Source organism: Cyrtonyx montezumae, unplaced genomic scaffold (assembly GCF_038088225.1).
Source record: "Cyrtonyx montezumae isolate F1298 unplaced genomic scaffold, pur_monq_1.0 scaffold_5, whole genome shotgun sequence".
NCBI lineage: Eukaryota > Metazoa > Chordata > Aves > Galliformes > Odontophoridae > Cyrtonyx > Cyrtonyx montezumae.
In genome coordinates this window covers 10,380,176-10,397,341 of record NW_027072056.1, presented here as the reverse complement: position 1 = coordinate 10,397,341, position 17,166 = coordinate 10,380,176, and the positions used below count along the sequence as shown (strand labels likewise).

The window sequence follows — 17,166 nt, the reverse complement described above, 5'->3', positions numbered from 1 at the left end:
CACATAGAAAAAGTTGCACTATGCAATTTTAAGGGTTTGAAACATTATGTAGCTCCCGGAACTGTGAGCCAATGAAAATAAGCATAATTCTGATCTTTTCTGGCAAAAAGACTATTAGGGATTTTTTTTCCTACACTCTCGAAGGTCAAATTGAAGGAAATAAAACCAAAAGCATTCTTATATGTCACAAATCATTCAAAATACAGCTTTTCTCTAAAAAGCTGCACAAAATGCAATTCTGCAAATCTTACTGCTGGGAGCATGGAATATGCATGCAAAAATTCTTCTCTCTTTTGCTCTACCCAAGAGAGCTAGGGGGAGGGCTGCATGCATACATGTATATCATGGCAGATCTATAACTATAAACCTGTATATAATTGTTCTATTAATTATTCTATGCCATAAAGTGAAGGGGTTCTTAAATTGATTTCGTTCTTAAAAAAAAAACCAAAACAAAAAAAACCTGCATATTAATGTTCAATTATGTTAACACTGACCACTGTTTTCTCAAGTCAGATTTTCATTAGAACAAAAATGCATGTGCAAAAGCATTCTTGAAGCACAGTCAAACCCCTTGCATAGTTTTGTGCTAATTACCAATGCTTCTTTCATTATCAGTTTAGACTTTAATGACAAAAGAAGATAAGTGTGGAGTCTATTTGGCTTGAGCTAATTACTAACGTTACCCATTCAATTTATGCTCAAAGGAGTACTATAATCATGACACAGTGTATTAGCTCTGTCCCTGGCAGTATCTGCCATGCTGACTGCTAATTGACAGGGCAGATTCTGGTCAGGAATAACAATCTTAGGCATGTCTGGTCAAGAGCAAGACTCCATAGTCTTTTCTTTGCAGTGACAAAAAGAAAACCACTTTTACTTTTAGTGGAAATCTTTCTCCCTGTTGCAGACTCAAGGGGTTTTGCTATCAGTGGCTTACAGATTTTGTGATTAACATTTCAGCTGTATTTAGCTGAAAAGAAAATTAATGAATCAGAAATGAGAACCAATGAACATGACAGAAATAGAACTGCTCACCAGTCAGTTGTTTTTTCTTAAGTGTATATTTTGTAAAAAATAGAGCAGCACCACTAACTGAGATGTTTACATTGCATCTAGAGCAGAGTTTAGGGCTAGTCACAGCATTAAGCCATCTTGTGCTATTATTCAGAATAGGCTGAATTTGAAAAGGTTTTAGTGCGCTTAACACTGCTTCAGGGTTTTTGTGATCATGAAACTTAAGGGACTTAAGATAAATCCTGCAAAAATTATTTCATAAGATGCAATGAATAATGATATTTCAAAGACATTAGTCTGTCTCTATTCCATACTTCCATCTCAAAATTGTGATACTGTACTCCAAATTAAAAGTACCTGTACTGCGACAGTCTAACGCATCATCAAAAAAATATCTTCAAAAAGGAAACTGCAGCCATGCAAATTCAGCTTATAAAATTCTTCAGACCACGTGTGTCACACAGCAAACAACATACGATGGAACAACAGAGGATCGTGCCAGTGTAAGACTTTTCAGTTGTACATAATCTTTCTGGCTTTCACTGGTTGTCTCTCTGGTATTTCAGCCATAACCAAACATCAGCTGATTCAGGAGAATTTGTGCTTGGAAGGGAACAGGATTGGTAGAAGTCAAAAATCAAGTACATGTATAATTCCCACTGTCTTTATGTAGGTCCTTGAAAGTTTGGAAGATTGGAGGAGATATTTCTATGAGCATAAAGCATGTATGGCTGAGGCATGTGTATGTGTGTATGTATGTGGAAGGATTTAACTGTAGAGGCACAGGACTAACATTAAAATGCAAGCAACATTAACAAGCAAAGAGAAAACAACCCAGTACTTAGAGGGCAATAATCCATGTGTGAGATTTTTCACCTTGGATCACTTGACACTAAAGAAGAAGGGGCTAAGAAACTCTTGTTGTAGGTAAGAGCTCAAAGAGAGCATTCATCACCACCACCAAAGCACTAGAAGCTCCCTTTCATCAAAACACTGAGCCTGCCATTTATGTCCATGAGATTCACCTCCGAGCTTTCTTTATTTTGTAACCTTTCATGTTTTAACTAGAAGCAGAAGTACAATAGCTATCGACAGCTGTAATAATGTGAATTCTGCTCCTTGACACACAATTGTGAAGTCAAAGAAATTGTCTACTATCGGTTCAGGGCCACTCCAACCCACCAAAGTAATTAGCTAATTCGTGTGATGGAATCTTCTCCTCGTCCTGCATGACAACCCTTGGCCACTTCAGTACCGTTTCCCACACATCAAACAGACGTTGCCTGGAGGTGAGCTCCTGCTTGGCTACATAACCACTAAGCATGCTGAGATCCTCATAGAAAATACTTAAATACAGTGCCTGCTTTTAGCATCATCATCTCTGAAATACTGCTAACCAGCACTGTAGGAGGCATAGCCAAGTTTGTGCAAAACTGTCCATTTTTACTTCAACGGCTCCATCCAATAATTGTCACGGTCCATTCTGTAAGATTATTTAATGCACTGATCAGTCTAGATTAACACTGATTTGAGGTGAATGAAAGAAAAATACTTTGATAGCACAGTGAGTGCTGTTGCTAAGCTATTAGATCTGAAAAAAAAAAAAAAAAAGGTACCAAATCTGCCTTAATGCCTAAACACTAACACAGACATAACTGACAGTGCCTCTTCCACTGTTAACAAGGACATCTGATCTCCTGAGGTGTGGGGAAAAAATGTCTCAAGTCAGTATTTCACCACATGCTAGCATTAGGAAGCCATCTAAAGCAAGATTAGCCAAATTTCCACAACTAAGCACATAAACTTTCCCAAAACAGCAGGGAGAACAGCAAGAGCACAAGCTTCTGCAGTGTGACCCACAGCAAGGTGCCTAATGGACCAACAGTTTATCCTTCATGAGCACTCCCCACAGCCCGCCGTGCACTGGTACAGTACTTTTAAAGGTACTTCAAGAATATCGAGAAACAATTAAAAATGCATTTGTATAGAATAGCATCTGCTGCTATTTGCAGGCCTCAGGATAACCTTCACAGATCAACATTTTATTTCTCAGTGTCATTTTGCAGTTTAGAGCAGGGGCTTTCTTCAGTTCAGGTATATTTCTGCCATACTAAGAAGAACTGTCACAAAAAGTAAGGGTTTACTCCATAAAATTCTTAGCTGGCTGGCCTCCATAAAAGTGAAGTGAAAAGAGCCACTGCTTTCCCAGGGAAGCAATCATTTTTGCCTATGTTCTACAACTTTAAAAATAAAACAAAAATGTTACAAAAGTGTTTAACTAAAAATCACAGTCTCTGGGAATACAATACAATCATGTATTTGGCATTACAGAAATTGAGGTGTTAGGAAAGCACTCATATAACTCACCATCATTTCTTTTTCTCCTATTTATGATAAAGCAATGGGAAATTTCTCTGCACATTCAGTGTTGCATTTTCATTGACCAAAAACTGGACTCCTTCTCAGGTGGCATATTGTTCTTTCACTGAAAGAAGCTGGTAAAATTGCAAGCTTGTTAAACTGTAACTTTAAAGCAGAAACAGCTAATTGCTGGAGCTGTTTGCAGGTGTCATTTCCATAAACTGCAGCAGTGCACATCTCTGTAGATTTATCTTTTAAATGTGGTATCCTCTTTTTTGATGCAGCTGAACTCTGCAAGGCAGACCCATTGTATGGCTCTAGGTATAGCACAGCAGGGAGGTACAGCACAACAAATGAATCATCAGAGCTCTTCCCAGCGCAGAGACCTCCATTTTACTAATTTGCATTTCAAAAGGAGCTACAGCTTGAAGTAGTAAAGAAATAATTTGCTTTGCTAGATAAGTGCTTTTCCAAGTAGGAAAAGCAATGCCAATTCTGAAAAGTGTTCTGATTATAATTTCTGTGTTAGGACAGGCATAAAAGACTTTTAGAGCCTCTCCGGTGAAAGCTGACCAGTATTTCTTCAATCTTTCACCATTTAAATCTCCCACGGAACAGCAGGTCCATGTGCTCAGCTGCCTTGAATCCTTGGCAGATACAAGGTGTTATTCAAATATGTGCTTGTGGGTTACAATACAGTTAACAGGCTGGAATAAAAACATCTCTGAGAGGCATTATCAGAAGCAACATGGCAGGAAAGGATTAGGTAAATCCTGTCTCTTGAGACCTTTGGTCTGAAAGTTTTGGGGAGCAATTCTGTCTGAGATCTGCCATGTAGTCTGCCAGAAAGCTTCAGGGCAAAAAGAGTGTTGGCTGCTCCAGTCTACCACTGTCAGGTCACGTGTACAATACTTTTCTTATCTCTAACTGTATTTCTGCAAGACACAATGGTTTAAAATTCATAAGGGCCTATTGCTGGTGCTAAAGAAAAACTGAGAAGGAAGCCAAGCTTTCTTTCTCCCTTTTTCACACATTCCCACTTTCCTGAACACTGTATGCTCATATTTGGAATGACAGTGAAATTACATTTCTATGACAGTCTTTCTTGAAATTCCTAGAAGGTTCTCCATATTTGAGCAGAACTACATGAGGATAATCATGGGTCCCAGCATGATAAGATTTCTGTTTTGCACTCATCTAGATAGCAGAAATTGTTAAGCCTCGTAAAACTGACCTTCAAACATGCCCTCTTCGGTATGATCACTGATGTCACACTTTTATCACAGGAAAAAAGCATAATAATAAACTGACAACCTATCACCAAACATGCCAATGATTACTACTAAAGAGCACAGGATAGCATTTCCTACCAAATATCTGGTTTGCAGCCTGCTCCCTTGCTCTTATGAGAAAGTTCATGATGAGAATAGGTAATTGCAACATGAATTCATTATCCTAATGCCAAGAGGGATACAAAATGAGGGTGGTAAAGTTTATACTGTTGCTAGCAAATGTTTAAGCCCCGGACTTGCTTTGTTCTTCAAACATAGTACCCACCAAAAATAAAATTTCTCACAACTATTCAGGTAATTATCAAACATTTTGGAGGGGAGAGACATGAGAACAAGTATTTTAAAGAGAAGAAAAACAACAAAACACAACATCAAAAAGAGCCCAAACAATATACAAATGAACAAAAAAGACCCACCAGACTGGCTCAGCAGACTCCCTCTGGCTAGTTTGCTAACTAATTTAGGAGAAAGAAAAATGAACATATAAATTCAAATTCTGACATTCACACATAAAGGAAAGCAATTCAAAGTAGACTGCCTCTATCTGGAGGTTATTTTATATCTCCAGTCAAATTCATGCATGTGTATTTTTCCTCTTTTCACTATTTACCTGGGACATGTAACACTCTGTAATTACTTCACAAATACATATTTGCATATAATGAAGCAATTATGTACATCATTTAGTAACTCTAATTGTAGTTACCAAATAAGTCAAAAATTAATTGCCTTGTAATTTGCAGGGTTTTGCTCTTCAGTGCCCTGAAAACTAGATACTCTGTGACTATACATTGTTAGAATGGAAAACAATATTAAAATTAAAGATATTGAAAAAAAATCTAGCAATCAAAGTAAATCCTTCATGAAAGCAATTCATATGGCTAGTAAATTTTACATGTCATTCAAATATATAACATTTAACCTACCTACTGACATCTACTGAGAGAGCTTATTTCAATTGCTGAAAATTCCTTTGAGGTGTACCCAAGAACTCCCCTGAGAGACACGTCTCTGTAACACCATTGTTGCAACACCAAGTTGCACTTGGCAGATGCAACTCTGAATTCCAAAATAGAGCAGCCCAATTTATGCATCCAAACACATGTTCAGAGCTTAGGAAAAAGCCCTCCACACACAAAGCATCCTCTTGGGTGGCCTTACGTGAAAGTTTGAGACAGACGGCAAAATGAAACTCAAACATTTACTCACAGCTAATTTGAAACTGGTCTGAGGCACAAGCCAAAATCTTGAGAAAAGTTTATAAATGCTTCTTCTTACAAGAATACCAAAATAATCAGTGTCCTGTTCTGATCTTTCCTATCAAGGCACAGCCCTGGTTTAAAGCAATGAGTTTTAATACAATGAGGTCACAAGTTTATACATCCGAATTTTCACAGATATCACTGTTTCTTGGGAAACAATGACAAGTCCTCTCAGCACTTAGCAAAGCAGTCCTCATACACCCATGCTTAATGTGGTGTACAAAACCAAGTGTGAATTCGCCCTTAGTAAATGGCTTATCCACTTCAGTTTTACACTTCATTTCCAAACAGATTTAAAAACTTACTGACTGTTTCCATTGCATATGTTTCATATGGCAACGTTTATCTGTACATTTTCATAGCTATATTCCAACTGATAATCATCAGTATAGCATTATTCTGGCATTCTTGCATTTGATTATGACAGCACAGACGTGGCAAAAGAACAGTACTAGTCAGGAGACAGTGTCCCTGCAAAGGCTGCTTTGTTTCTTCACAAAAAAACTGAAGCCTAAACAAGTACTCGCAAGGAACCTTGACTTACACTTTTACAAAAAAGCACTTGGTTTTCTGATCAATGTTCAGAAATAAAATCCACTGTTGTATACATAAACAAGAAAATATATTTCATGGTACAGGAACTGGAAATCTTACTGCAAAATTGATGCTTAGCTTTTGTTTCTGTTCTCATTCACAGTAAAACATGGAATTTGATGGAAAAACTGAGGTGGTGGCATTAGCTTGACTTTGAATAATCATCTATTAGCCCACCCTGGAGATAAGGTCTTGCACTTAATGAAGCTGGAAGATAATGCATAATGGCAAATCCAGCCTTTGCTCCTTTGTTCTACCTTACTCAGTGGAAACATTGCAGAACTGCTTTATGCACACACGATATTATTAAACACCACAACCCATGGCAGATTAGAGCTTGAAATAATTGTATATTTTGCTCTGAATTTACAATTTTGGAAGCTTTAAATAAGTCTCAGCAATCAACAGTCAGCATGTTCCAAGGTTAACACTAGCAGAACAGTTTTCAAGTTATGTATGTCTTTTAGTAATGCATCCATAGTTTTATGTGTCTGAACCCCTCACAGCATTCTCACACATGCACTGTCTGGTGATTCATTTTCCTTATCATGTGGCAACACTGCATTGAGGCACAAGGGAAAAAATGGGCTTGGAACAACGTGCATATGAGAAACAGAAAAATGTTTTTGGACTCAGTAAAATAGTCCTATTTATCTCACTCAAATATTTCTTTGTGTCTCTGAAGTCTCTTTCTCTTAATAAAAAAGATTAACTATTTAAAGTTGGCCTCTGTTGTCCGTTAGATAGTTCACAAATGTTGTATCTTTCATTGATGTGAAACTTGGCTTAAGGCAATTAGAGTTGACTTGGTTTAAATTCAAAGTATAAAAACAAATGCACTGACTTGTTTGCATATAGCAAAGATGACATTCCTTTTGGAAACGTAGCAGGGAAATTAAAATTTCTTTAGTTACTCTATTTCAGTATCCTAAAATAACAATAATAGAATTACAACTCCATATATTTTCAACAGAAAAGCTATGCAGAAAACACAAATCGAGTCCCAAATAACTCCTCAGTGACAAGCTTTTGACAATTACCTAGTTTCTCAAAAGGAAATCCACATGGTTGTACAGAGCTGTGCCTTAGAACCTGACATCTATGGCATCAGGGCAGATCTGCCAGGGAGGAAGCCAAGAATCAGGGGCAGCACTCCCAGCCTAGCTCCTGCTTTCCTTGGCAGCATCCCCATTCTATGGAACATTGCAAAGACAGTAAGAACGTGACTGGGAAGCACATTTAAACTAAACTGAGTATTCTGGCACTATCAAAGACATTGTAATTAGAAGAAAATTAAATAATTGTTGAAAATCATATTTGAAGAAACTCCAGAACTAAGAGAAGCTGAAGAAAAAGCTACAGTTCAGCAATCTCAATATAGTGAGGTGAAGAGGCCTAGCAGCAGCCAGGAATGCACAGATTAGTGAGACGCTTTTTCCTCCAGAGAGCCACCAGAGAACAGGCAAGGCATTCCCACAGCTGCCCATGGAAAAGCTAACATGAGACTGTTTCAGCCAACTCAGACTACAGGTCAGCTCTTTTATCTGCCTTAGTTGCATATATCGTTATAATTTGCTTATTAAAGTAAGAAAAAATTGCTTAGTAAATAAGAAAACTTTCTATATCCATCTTTATTCAAAGTAAACTGAAGAAAACACAGGAAAAGAAACACATTTTACTTCCTGTTCCTGTGCCTTTTTCATAACGCATAGTAGAAGAATGAGTTCATCCACTAAAAGGATGCACAGATCACAGCTTTGTCCCTGCTTCAAGCATGCATCACTATCTCTAGGGAAACATTAGCTTCAAAGAATAAGGTCAAAATAGGCAGAAGCTGCAGCTGAAATAAAAGCTGAAATGCTAGTATTTCTCTGTCTTGTGTTGCTTGACAATAGAGGCAAGTACTCTAGATTCAGAGCAGATTAGGGACTGTGTGGTGAAAGAGCAGTTAAAAGGTTTTCCTCACCATAGGTCTTGTTGAAAATATAAACCCAAGCTTGATACAAATAGTTAGGACAAGTATAATTAAACTGCTCCTAGGCAGGACTGAGGCAGGGAAAGAGGATGTATAATTGTTCCTTAGTCAACTCTTCTTTAGCATTGTTGCAACAAATCAAAACTGCTCTCACAGAGAAGGAAGCTTCTAGTTTAAATAATGTTAATTTGAGCTTGAGTTGAGGGTCTAGGAAACTACAGTCTCAAATCTCAGTCATAGTATCTCTGATCTTTTCAAAGGCCCTGAGGATATATATTCTATCCTGCTCTAAGATTCCTCAGACAGCTTGGCAGGGACAGCAAAGCAACCTGGTTTTGCTCTCCAAAGCTGAATAATACAGCACTAATAAGAATTTCCCAAGTGTGATATCGAGATGCACTGTTTCTCTGAGCAAGCTTTTATCTTTGTAGGCCACAATCCTTTTTTCATGTATAGACAGGTAGAACCAGATTTTCAAAAGAATTCACATTAGCATAACTCAGAAAGGGACAGTAATATTACTAGTGATTTCAGGAGGGAAAGGAAGGCCAATAGCTACATCCAAACATGTTCCCCATAGCCTACATTCTGTATAAAAACATCAGGGATGGCAGAATTAATTAAATGTGTCAAAATCTCTCCAGATATGAAACTTCTTGAATTACCTAACATTATTCACTGCGGAAAAGCAAGAACTTGTGAGAAAAGTAGGTGAAAAGCAGTCAGGCTTAAAAAACATACTTACCCCAATGTCACTGTTAAGGGGTCATCTTGGTAGATACCTTTCAGACATACAAGGAAATAGGACCTTATTTTTACATTTCCAATACATTTTGCAGTCAAACCAAGCCTGTATAATGAAAAGTACCTTTGTATTCAGAACACGGCATATCCGGGAGGTACACGGCATTCACTTTCAATCTAGTCAAGTCAGAACACATTGCAGTTTTGCTGAATTATTAAAACTAAGTAAGTGTTCATTAATAAAGACTGAACAATTGTTTTCTGAGGCAAACCACAACACATTACATTGGGGAAATGGAAATTTTATGCTAATCACCAAGGACAGAGTGCTTCATTTCTCTCTTCTAAAACTGTTAGGCAGCTGTTGATATTAACGATATTTTAGATGTAGAATTACTTTAGATATCAGGCAGAAACCTGCATTAGATTAATGCATCAAAATGTTGCTTAGAAACAATCTGACCTCCTAGCATTATGTGGTAGTCTAACATAAATATGGCACAGCTGGGAAACAATCAAAAATAATAAAATGAATATTTTCTATTTCTGATTAAATAATCACTACAAAACTCCTAAGGCACATCTGCTATAAGTTGCTTCATGGATGCACTTTTAAAGAGTCTGATGATGCAAAGAAAATGCTAAATAAGGTGAAAAGAATGGCCAACTCTGTGTCTGTTTCTATGTCAGGAATATTTCATATTTTCCCTAGTGAAAATCAGAAAAAAAAAATAGAATCTTCCTATATCTAAATTATTACAGAGAAAATATTTCCTATAAAATCATTCATTCATTTAATTTCACTTTTACCTATTCAAAAACTGCCTGCAAGAAAACAATTTTCTCAAAGGTACCACTTCAATTAATTCACTGTATAATTTCAGTAAATAACTTTTAGGATTCAGACTGTGACAGGTGTTCAGTATTCAGATCTTGAAAAGTGTTGATTAATTCTGACTGATCTGGGGATGACAGATTCTTTGCCAAAGATGTGTGAACAAGATTCAGTCTTGCCAATAGTCCACTACAATTACTACTGCAGTGCTGACTTGGCACTAGGTAATTACCTAAACTGTGTCTTCCACTTAGTTGACAGTAGTTCTAATACAAACTTAGAATGAGCACAGATTCCCTCCTATCTCAGCAAGGTTGCAGGAGTCCATCTTGTTTGGATGTGGCAGAAACATTTGTATGTGGCTAGCTTTCACTTTAATGCTTGTTCTTTTTGGAAGACTGTAAATTCAGGACAATAAAAAGTAAGTCCAGCAAAGTTGAACAACTGCATGTAACACCAGTGACAGGCTTAAGAAATTAAGCATTTCTTAGACTGCAACAAGCAGCTGATCTGTTTTTTTCCATTTTCAAGGTCACAATCTCAACTTCAGTTATCCTTGTGAGTTGAAAAGTAGGGGATTCCATGAAACAGGCTTTGAGGAGAAAAGCAAGTCCCATCAACCTCCTTCCTGAAGAGCCTGTGCAGCACCACTTTCACCACTGATCCCACCACACACAGCTGGGTTATCATCAAATTCCTCAGCTTCTTCCTCAATTTAGCATCTGTACTTCTGAGTCACCCACCCTGAAATTTGTTTCAAGGATCTCTTAGCTGTCCTGTCTTCGGTATATCACACATCATCTGTGGCTTTTCAACAGCTGACCTTTCATTTCTCAGTCATCCTTGTTCGTTCAGATTTACTTTTCAACTCTGCTATCTTTCCTTTCTGCTGTTCTGCATTGTTTACTTTTCCTGATTATCCATTCTCCTGCATATTTTTCACCTGGCAGCCTCAATACCATCTTCAACTTGGACCAGCCCTCTCCTTACTCTATTGAACTTCTGTGTTGCAAGTCTCATTCTTCTACTTCCTTCTAACCCCAAAAGGGCCTCCATCATAGTGTGGCTTCACTCATCTGCTCTCATACATGCCTTCATCCCCTCCTGCTCCTTATCCATAATGCTTCCTCAGACTCAGACAGGTTAATTGTATTACAGGATGTTTATACACTGCCTTTTTCTTCATATCTCCATATAAAAGATTTTGTAGATTTTCAGGTCAGAAACCTATATCCTACATGCTCCCTTTTAGGTTTCACCATTACGATTTTCCATATATTGAATTATTATCCCATATATTTGCCTATATACTCTTTTTAGACAAAATACAGTATCAAAAGGAGCAAAGATCAGAAGGATATACTCAGTTACCTGAATGAAGCCCCTTCCTTGCCCCAAGCTCAGTGAGCAGCTTGACCCTGACAGCATGAGAATGACAAATCCGCCAGTATGAAGGATTCTGTCACTGAGCACATTGATGTAGCTCATGAAACATCTGGGGTGGCTGCTCACAGGCACTGCAGAAGAAAGTTGAAGCCAGAAATCCAGAAAACAGTTACTGCATGGCCTGACGGGGAGGGAATTGCCCAGTTGATTTGTAAAGAGAAAGCCTGGTGTGATGCTCTATGCTTGGTGCCCGCAGAGGGTGGAGTGGGCTCTGGTCTCCCAGAACATGGGAGTCCCATTAGCCTTCCCTGCATGCAGCTGTATTTTCCATGTGCAGATAAAATGTCTTTGGAGATATCTTCTTTTGGGGTTGATATAAAATAAAATGTCGTATTGAGGCAATAAATACTATTTTTGAATATGGCACTACAAAGACATCTTTATATGAGTCAATGCTGGAAAACTCAACTATCTGAAATAAAAGGCATCTGTACTTTTTTTTCTTTAAGACTTCAAGAATTATCAGCATAAATAAGATACTTATACACAAAAAAAAATCTGTTTTACAGAACTTTAAGTTCTGTTTGTGGCTTCCTTGGAATAATATCTTACTTCACTAAAGTCAGTGAGACGCTTGTAGACAGAAGCTATCATCAGTGCTGGCAGCAGTATGCCATCACATAACACTCTGTCTGAGACAATCTGTTGTACAAGTTCTCCAGGACATGGGTTGTATTTGCAGCTGCAGAGGACCAAGAACAATCATAGCAAACATTCAAATGTCTCTGGAAGCCTGAATGTAAGACGTTTTTTTACAAAAAAAAACTAACCCTCCATTTTCAAATAGTTTCTGGTCAACGCTTTCTGAATACTAGATGCTTTATGAAATCCCTGATGGGACCCTTACTTAGATTAGCCTGAGAGAGAGGAATAAAACCAAACAGCATACATATGTGCATTTCTATTTCTATTTTCCTTTTTTTTTTTTACATTAAATCCTCTGACTAATCTACAAAGCTGTGGAGTTTGAGTAACTAAATCAACACAGCTTTTTAAAGTCTTAGGCTGAGAAGTTAGAGATGAAATTGGCAATATGTTTTATCTCTTTTCTACCCCTCTTGTTAGGTCAGTGGAAAAATGGTCTGTCTTAGATTACTGCTAAGAATCTTTTAGACTTAAGCTCAGAACTGGTGATTTTCTTTAAACATGTCAGCTTTGAGACTTAATAAGGATAAACAACATTAGGAAAAATACTCAATTGAGTGTTAGGAAAAGATCTCTGCCTTAGAGTTTAGGTCATATTATAAGCAGGTAGCCAGGAACATCACAGTTAAAATGTTCTTACTATTGTAGAAAAGCTTCTATATAATCACTCAGGCGACACTGCTGGAAGCATTTCATCACATCCCTGAACTATTCAGAAAAGAAAATCCATTTAAAGAGACAGCTGCATCTAACATCATTTATTTCCTGGAGTCTGAATGAAAAGATTGATCAAGAATTTAAAACTATAGCATAAGAGATTATTTATTTTGTAACAAAGACAATGTAAAATACATTGGATTTGTCACAGAATATTTTATTAAAAACTCCTTAATAATTAGTTCTACAGTTAACTATGAAAGCACAAATATAATTGCTCTAACGCAGCTGATATGCCCAGTAATGAGAAAGTGAGAGAAAATCTGTGCATTTGATCAAGCTGATACAAAGCAGTTCTAAAACTGAAACCATGAGAAACCTGACATCCAGAGTATTGGCACACTGAATCCTGTTGAACAAATATTTAGATCCATAGGGAACATTTTGTGAGTATTAGCAGAAATAAAACACTGCACAGTGCAGAGAGTAAAATTCTGCTCAATTTGCCAAATAAGCAAGGGCTCTCCAACGCTGTCATATTATAACCCATATTCGAGCACAAAGTATGATGGGACTTCCAAAGATAAAGGATTTTTTTTCCATCTCCAATGCAAAAGGCCTTGAACTGCCTAATTTTTTCTAAGAAATCAGTCTGTGCAAGAACAAGCTGTGCTACTGGGGCTGGCACTACAGAGGACTGCACAAAGTTATGCTCCTTCTATTTCTGGCAGGCCCTGGCTGACTTTTTCCCAAGCTCCTATCCCAAAACCAAGGACCAAACAGCACATGAGGAAGGCAGCAGCAGAAACATACATCAAAGGCAAATACTGCAAAATTCATATGTCCCATTTCTGTAATTGCTGCTTACCCCAAACCAGAAAGCAAGAAAAGATTCTTAGAGCAGAAAAGTACAACTGCCTGAATAAATTAGACATGGCTTTAACTGTATTTTGCTTGTGGCCAGTTAGCCTGGTACATGTACAGATCTGTAAAACACACAGCCATGCAAAGACAACTGTTAATAAGTTATTTCTAATTCATAAAAACAGGATTCCTTAAGTTGGATGCTACTGAATGCTTTGCTGTTTGAAGCTGTACTTAATTTCAGGTACAGATATCAGTCACTCTGAACACTACCAATTAAAAGATTCACTAAATTATCCTGATATTAGAGGAGAACTGGTAAGCATTTCAAATTCATGCTTATGTAAAATTTAGCGATTTAAGAAATAAGACAAAATGATATGAATAGCTGTGAAATGCAATAAATAATATTTGCACTTTCATATACAAGGGGCAAATTTACATTGTAACCTACTTTCCTGTTTCCTCTAAGAAACTGTGTTAGAAGTTTAAGATGTAGTAAAGTAGTAAATCTATCACAGAAAATTCTTGACATACCCTCTTCCCAGGATTTCTCTGAATTATTGTGATGAATTATAAGACTTTAAAATCAATTTATTTCATAGTTGTATTTCTCTACTAGAGTGGAAATGGAAGTGCATATATGAAATAGAAATGCATTTAATGAAACAGAAAAATAGAAATATGCAATAATATTAAAAAAAGATCTCCAACACTCAGAAGAGACCCTATGGGATGCAAAACTGTTTTCCTCAATACTTCAGGCTAGTAATGCTGCAAGGCTTATTTTTGAGAAGACTAAGACAACTCACAAACTTTAGCTTGCATTAACACTGAGAAGAAGAAACCATTTCAATTGCCGCTGCATCATGGTTTATTTTCTATTTATAGCTACTCTTAATGCTTTACTTTGGAATCTACAGCACCTCTGAAGCTTGGAATACTAGAAAGAAAGAACGGAAGAAAGAAAGGACAAAAGGAAGAAAGAGCATTATTATAGCTATAGAGGAGGTTAATCGCTCCCTGACAGACCCATAATTTTAGGGTTAAGGCTTAAGCAATATCTCTAAGTAAAAATGTATTCATTTATTATCTTGGGCCTGAAACATCAGTCTCTCTACAAATGGGAACTAAAGATATTGCTTTACTCAGGAAGAAAATTGGCTTTAAAAAAACTTTATTTTTGCTGTTGAGAGTTAGAGTTAAAACAAGAAAAATTAATTTCTATATTCCACAGGAGCAGCTTTCAGCAGCCATAGTAATTAAAGGTATTCTGATTATTCCTGCCTTTAATGCAGAGTTAATAGGCCATATCCTACCATCAGTCACACCCATGCAACAAATGTTTAACTTCACTGACTTCCAAATGATTTTCAACGACACTAGTGGAAGCACAATTTATCCATGTGTCATTTTTCCCACAAAGTCTTTCAATATCAGTCAGTTAAGCTCAATAATTAAGATGTAAAATTACCAAATCAGAGAATCACAGAATTGTAGGGGTTGAAAGGGACCTCTGGAGATCATCTAGTCCAACCCCCTGCCGAAGCAGCTCTCTAGACCAGGTTGCACAGGTAGGTGTCCAGTCAGGCCTTGAGCATCCCTAGAGAAGGAAACTCCACCACCTCTCTGGGCAGCCTGTGCCAGTGCTCTGTCACCGCACTGTGAAGAAGTTGTGAAATTGTCTGTGTTATTCTGTATAAGATAGCGATAAGAAAGTGGCTTATGCACTGATTCCTCACACTCCAGCAAAAGCATAAAGTGATCTCAAAAGAAACAAAAGTATTTTTTTATGAAGGCTTTGTGTTCTATGTAGAATTCTAGATATGTGACTAACATACCACAAGTTTAATGTTTTCCAGAGGGAAAAAACATATTCCATCACTTAGGATAGAATGGCAAAAATAAAAACTTATTGAAAGTTTTTTAACGATACAAAAAAAAGATATTATCTGTTCAGATTCTTAGTAAATAAAAATATGAGAACTGCAGTCCCATCACATGACTGCATGAATCTTTCTCTTATGTCATCATGAGTGTCCTGCAATGGAGTTGCAGTAAGATTAGCAGTATAAGAGGTCTGAAACTAATTCACCACAAAAGCTTAAGTGCTAAATACATGAGTAAACATCAGATGTGTTCCCTGCATAAGATGATGCTCCTTCCCTGCCTTTCCATTTTTTTTTCTCCTAGTATGAGCTTCAGGTTAGTCTTCCACTTCATAAATTGCCCTCAAACATGACAAAAAATTGTGTCTTAGATTAACTGTATGTAGATGATATAGATAGTATTATAGCAGTACAGATAATGTAGATAGATAATTTCCCATCTTAAAATCTACACTTTAGATGGACAAATTTGATGAATGCAGGAGTGAAAGGGAGCAATACAATCTGACCATGATTCATTTAGTTACATGGAAGCATAGAGGACTGAACCTTGATTCATTGCATGATGTTCCCAGAAGGTCACTAGGCATAACTCACTTAAATCTGAAGAGATCTCACTCCCATTGTACTGAATTCATGGTAATGGCCTAACTTGTCTATAACTGACAGAAATCTTGACTAACCCAAGCCCCTAATGACTTTTGCATCCTACTTTATCATATTAATATTGAAACAGAAAAATCTGACTATATCTTTTCTTCACCTTTAAAAGGAATGAATACTGAAGATTACCTCCCAGAATTAAAGAATAAATATCTCTGGCTCAGGTTTAGTCTTATTCTGTAATCTCTGCTCATGTAAAACTCACACTGTCTTCTAACATTTAAACGTAGAGATAAATTCAGCTTTCAATAAGCTACACTTCTAAGCTAGCAGTGAGAGTTGGGCCAAAGAAGTTGGGTGTTTTGTCTTTATAAGGATTTCACAGTGAGTTCCTTAATTAATTTCTAATGAGTTGTACTGTAGTTCTGCTGAGTATACATCATTTTTTTCTGTAATTGTGAATATTCTTGGTTCATAGCACAACTGCCATGTCCCTTTGATGAATAATAGATATCCAAAAGACGTAAAGGCAAGCCTGGAGCTCTCTGGTTTAAATGTATTTAGGTATGCAACCAAATTGGTTGTCCTAATATTCATTACAACATTTGCACCAGATATGTAATCTGAAGTCTATAATGTTCAACAGAAAACTATCCTACAGACTTTTCAACTACAGTGCATACTTCATCAAAGCACTGCCATAAGGAACTAACCATTTCTAGAGTTGTAATTGAGAGGATTATAATGACTATGTTCACAATGGAAGTTATGTCAGAATTAAAACACATTCTGCTCTCAAGAAGACTCTAAATAAATACTAAGTCTTTGTCTCATTTCAAAGGGAGTCACGAATACTCCTTAGGAAATGACATACTTCCTAACTTTGCCATTCTTAGACTCTGCTTTGATGTGGTAGTGACTCTTGTAAGAGTTTTTGTACTACTAATTCATTTACCTTCTGAATCTTTAAACAGAGTGTTGG

General features: G+C 37.0%; 1 protein-coding gene across 1 annotated transcript in view; it reads right to left on the bottom strand.

Moving 5' to 3' along the window:
• Positions 1-435: 435 nt before the first annotated feature.
• DIPK2A (divergent protein kinase domain 2A) overlaps positions 436-17,166 on the bottom strand; it is a 148,140-nt gene continuing 131,409 nt past the window's right edge. The window contains exon 4 of the transcript XR_010622909.1: positions 436-463. The gene's annotated coding sequence lies outside the window, so the exon portion shown is untranslated. The remainder of the gene's footprint in view (positions 464-17,166) is intronic.